We start from the raw sequence: 6,000 nt of genomic DNA on the forward strand, positions 1-6,000 counted from the left end.
AATTTTTTTTATCACATGCTACTTATAAATATGTCAATAGACAGAAAAAAAGAGAGAATGAAATGAAAAGAGAGAGAGAGAAGAATACTAGAAGTTTCACTTCTGTCTTGCGTAGGCTTGACACACCCATTTTTTTTTCTAAGAATCAAACTTTATGGAGATTTTCTGACTGATTTCGATTTGGATCATTATTCTCATCACTGTTCCCAAATTTCAGCCCATTTGGTACCATAGAGCCCGAAAAAACTGCTTCCCCAATTCGAACCAAAGTTTGAAATGAACGTCCATTAAAACCACGATTTATCTAAGAATCAAAATTTATGGAGATTTTGTGACTGAATTCGTTTCGTACCAAAACTCGTAACACTTTTCCAAAATTTCAGCCAATTTGGTACTATAGAGCCTGAAAAAAACAGCTTCCAATGTTCGAACCCAAGTCGGAAATGAACGTCCATAAAAATCATGATTATTCTTAGAATCAAACTTTATGGGAATTTTGTGACTGATTTCGATTTGGAGTGTAATTCTTATCACTGTTCCGAAATTTCAGCCCATTTGGTACCATTGAGCCCGAAAAAACAGCTTCCCAAGTTCGAACCCAAGTCTGAAATTAGCGTCCTTAAAAATCATTATTTATCTAAGAATCAAACTTTATGGAGATTTTCTGACTGATTTCGATTTGGATCATTATTCTCATCACTGTTTCCAAATTTCAGCCCATTTGGTACCATAGAGCCTGAGAAAACTGCTCCAAAAGTTCGAACCCAAATCTGAAATAAGCGTCCATAAAAATCATGATTTTTCTAAAAATCAAACTATATGGAGATTATGTGTAGGAAAGCGATTTGTACCACGAATTTTATCACTATTCAAAAATTTAAGCTCGTTCGGTACCATAGAGCCTGAAAAAACAATTTCCTAAGTTCGAACCCAAGTCTGAAATGAACGTCCATAAAAATCATTATATTTCTAAGAATCAAACTTTATGGAGATTTTGTGACTGATTTCGATTTTGAGAATGATTCTTACCACTGATCCGATATTTCAGCTCATTTGGTACCATAGAGCCCGAAAAAACTGCTCCAAAAATTCGAACCCAAGTCTGAAATGAACGTCCATAAAAATCATGATTATTCTTAGAATCAAACTTTTTGGAGATTTTGTGACTGATTTCGATTTGGAGTATGATTCTTATCACTGTTCCGAAATTTCAGCCCATTTGGTACCATAGAGCCCGAAAAAACAGCTTCCCAAGTTCGAACCCAAGTCTGAAATTAGCGTCCATAAAAATCATTATTTTTCTAAGAATCAAACTTTATGGAGATTTTCTGACTGATTTCGATTTGGATCATTATTCTCATCACTGTTCCCAAATTTCAGCCCATTTGGTACCATAGAGCCCGAAAAAACAGTTTCCCAAGTTCGAACCCAAGTCTGAAATGAGCGTCCATAAAAATCATTATTTTTCTAAGAATCAAACTTAATGGAGATTTTCTGACTGATTTCGATTTTGATCATTATTCTCATCACTGTTCCCAAATTTCAGCCCATTTGGTACCATAGAGCCCGAAAAAACTGCTTCCCCAGTTCGAACCAAAGTTTGAAATGAACGTCCATTAAAATCATGATTTATCTAAGAATCAAAATTTATGGAGATTATGTGACTGAATTCGTTTCGTACCAAAACTCGTAACACTTTTCCAAAATTTCAGCCTATTTGGTACTATAGAGCCTGAAAAAAACAGTTTCCAAAGATCGAACCCAAGTCGTAAATGAACGTCCATAAAAATCATTATTTTTCTAAGAATCAAACTAAGTGAGATTTTCTGACTGATTTCGATTTGGATCATTATTCTCATCACTGTTCCCAAATTTCAGCCCATTTGGTACCATAGAGCCCGAAAAAACAGTTTCCCAAGTTCGAACCCAAGTCTGAAATGAGCGTCCATAAAAATCATTATTTTTCTAAGAACCAAACAAAGTGAGATTTTCTGACTGATTTCGATTTGGATCATTATTCTCATCACTTTTCCCAAATTTCAGCCCATTTGGTACCATAGAGCCCGAAAAAACTGCTTCCCCAATTCGAACCAAAGTTTGAAATGAACGTCCATTAAAACCACGATTTATCTAAAAATCGAAATTTATGGAGATTTTGTAACTGAATTCGTTTCGTACCAAAACTCGTAACACTTTTCCAAAATTTCAGCCAATTTGGTACAATAGAGCCTGAAAAAAACAGCTTCCAATGTTCGAACCCAAGTCGGAAATGAACGTCCATAAAAATCATTATTATTCTTAGAATCAAACTTTATGGGAATTTTGTGACTGATTTCGATTTGGAGTATAATTCTTATCACTGTTCAGAAATTTCAGCCCATTTGGTACCATTGAGCCCGAAAAAACAGCTTCCCAAGTTCGAACCCAAGTCTGAAATTAGCGTCCTTAAAAATCATTATTTTTCTAAGAATCAAACTTTATGGAGATTATGTGTAGGAAAGCGATTTGTACCACGAATTTTATCACTATTCAAAAATTTTAGCCCGTTCGGTACCATAGAGCCTGAAAAAACAATTTCTTAAGTAAGAACCCAAGTCTGAAATGAACGTCCATAAAAATCATTATATTTCTAACAATCAAACTTAATGGAGATTTTGTGACTGATTTCGATTTTGAGAATGATTCTTATCATTGTTCCGATATTTCAGCAATAGAGCCCGAAAAAACTGCTCCAAAAGTTCGAACCCAAGTCTGAAATGAGAGTCCAAAAAAATCATGATTTTTCTAAGAATCAAAATAAATGGAGATTTTTTGACTAATTTGAATTTTGATCATGATTCTTATCACTGTTCCAAAAATTCAGCCCGTTTGGTGCCATAGAGCCTGTGAAAACTGCTTCCAAAGTTCGAACCCAAGTCTGAAATGAACGTCCATAAAAATCATGATTATTCTTAGAATGAAACTTTATGGAGATTTTGTGACTGATTTCGATGTGGAGTATGATTCTTATCACTGTTCCAGGAGATTTTGTGACTGAATTCGTTTCGTACCAAAACTCGTAACACTTTTCCAAAATTTCAGCCAATTTGGTACTGAGCCTGAAAAAAACAGCTTCCAATGTTCGAACCCAAGTCGGAAATGAACGTCCATAAAAATCATGATTATTCTTAGAATCAAACTTTATGGAGATTTTCTGACTGATTTCGATTTGGATCATTATTCTCATCACTGTTCCCAAATTTCAGCCCATTTGGTACCGTAGAGCCCGAAAAAACAGCTTCCCAAGTTCGAACCCAAGTCTGAAATTAGCGTCCATAAAAATCATTATTTTTCTAAGAATCAAACTTTATGGAGATTTTCTGACTGATTTCGATTTGGATCATTATTCTCATCACTGTTCCCAAATTTCAGCCCATTTGGTACCATAGAGCCCGAAAAAACAGCTTCCCAAGTTCGAACCCAAGTCTGAAATTAGCGTCCATAAAAATCATTATTTTTCTAAGAATCACACTTAATGGAGATTTTCTGACTGATTTCGATTTGGATCATTATTCTCATCACTGTTCCCAAATTTCAGCCCATTTGGTACCATAGAGCCTGAGAAAACTGCTCCAAAAGTAAGAACCCAAATCTAATATTTCTAAAAATCAAACTTTATGGAGATTATGTGTAGGAAAGCGATTTGTACCACGAATCTTATCATTATTCAAAAATTTTGGCCCGTCTGGTCCCATATAGCCTGAAAAAACATCTTCCAAAGTTCGAACCCAAGTCTGAAATGAACTTCCATAAAAATCGTGATTTTTCTCAAAATCCAAAATTATCGAGATTTTTAGAAGGAGTTCGATTTATACCACGATTCCTTACACTTTTCCGAAATTTCAGCCTATTCGGTACCATAGAGCCTGAAAAAACAGCTTGCAAAGATCGAACCCAAGTCTGAATTGAACGTCCATAAAAATCGTGATTTTTCTCAAAATCCAACTTTATGGAGATTTTGTCAAGGAATTAGGTTTGTTTCACGAATCGTATCATTATTAAAAAATTTCAGCCAGTTTGGTCCCATATAGCCAGAAAAACCAGCTTCAAAAGTTCGAACCCAAGTCTGAAATGAACGTCCATAAAAATCATGATTTTTCTATGAATCAAAATTTATGGAGATTTTGTGACTGATTTCGATTTTGAGCATGATTCTTATCACTGTTCCGAAATTTCAGCCCATTTGGTACCATAGAGCCCGAAAAAACAGTTTCCCAAGTTCGAACCCAAGTCTGAAATGAGCGTCCATAAACATCATTATTTTTCTAAGAATCAAACTAAGTGAGATTTTCTGACTGATTTCGATTTGGATCATTATTCTCATCACTGTTCCCAAATTTCAGCCCATTTGGTACCATAGAGCCCGAAAAAACTGCTTCCCCAATTCGAACCAAAGTTTGAAATGAACGTCCATTAAAACCATGATTTATCTAAGAATCAAAATTTATGGAGATTTTGTGACTGAATTCGTTCCGTACCAAAACTCGTAACACTTTTCCAAAATTTCAGCCTATTTGGTACTATAGAGCCTGAAAAAAACAGCTTCCAATGTTCGAACCCAAGTCGGAAATGAATGTCCATAAAAACCATGATTATTATTAGAATCAAACTTTATGGAGATTTTGTGACTGATTTCGATTTGGCGTATAATTCTTATCACTGTTCCGAAATTTCAGCCCATTTGGTACCATAGAGCCCGAAAAAACTGTTCCCCAATTCGAACCAAAGTTTGAAATGAACGTCCATTAAAACCACGATTTATCTAAGAATCAAAATTTATGGAGATTTTGTGACTGAATTCGTTTTGTACCAAAACTCGTAACACTTTTCCAAAATTTCAGCCAATTTGGTACTATAGAGCCTGAAAAAAACAGCTTCCAATGTTCGAACCCAAGTCGGAAATGAACGTCCATAAAAATCATGATTATTCTTAGAATCAAACTTTATGGAGATTTTCTGACTGATTTCGATTTGGATCATTATTCTCATCACTGTTCCCAAATTTCAGCCCATTTGGTACCGTAGAGCCCGAAAAAACAGCTTCCCAAGTTCGAACCCAAGTCTGAAATTAGCGTCCATAAAAATCATTATTTTTCTAAGAATCAAACTTTATGGAGATTTTCTGACTGATTTCGATTTGGATCATTATTCTCATCACTGTTCCCAAATTTCAGCCCATTTGGTACCATAGAGCCCGAAAAAACAGCTTCCCAAGTTCGAACCCAAGTCTGAAATTAGCGTCCATAAAAATCATTATTTTTCTAAGAATCACACTTAATGGAGATTTTCTGACTGATTTCGATTTGGATCATTATTCTCATCACTGTTCCCAAATTTCAGCCCATTTGGTACCATAGAGCCTGAGAAAACTGCTCCAAAAGTAAGAACCCAAATCTAATATTTCTAAAAATCAAACTTTATGGAGATTATGTGTAGGAAAGCGATTTGTACCACGAATCTTATCATTATTCAAAAATTTTGGCCCGTCTGGTCCCATATAGCCTGAAAAAACATCTTCCAAAGTTCGAACCCAAGTCTGAAATGAACTTCCATAAAAATCGTGATTTTTCTCAAAATCCAAAATTATCGAGATTTTTAGAAGGAGTTCGATTTATACCACGATTCCTTACACTTTTCCGAAATTTCAGCCTATTCGGTACCATAGAGCCTGAAAAAACAGCTTGCAAAGATCGAACCCAAGTCTGAATTGAACGTCCATAAAAATCGTGATTTTTCTCAAAATCCAACTTTATGGAGATTTTGTCAAGGAATTAGGTTTGTTTCACGAATCGTATCATTATTAAAAAATTTCAGCCAGTTTGGTCCCATATAGCCAGAAAAACCAGCTTCAAAAGTTCGAACCCAAGTCTGAAATGAACGTCCATAAAAATCATGATTTTTCTATGAATCAAAATTTATGGAGATTTTGTGACTGATTTCGATTTTGAGCATGATTCTTAT

This window comes from Hesperophylax consimilis, unplaced genomic scaffold (assembly GCF_061612785.1).
Source record: "Hesperophylax consimilis isolate HC1 unplaced genomic scaffold, BYU_Hcon_1.0 scaffold_68, whole genome shotgun sequence".
NCBI lineage: Eukaryota > Metazoa > Arthropoda > Insecta > Trichoptera > Limnephilidae > Hesperophylax > Hesperophylax consimilis.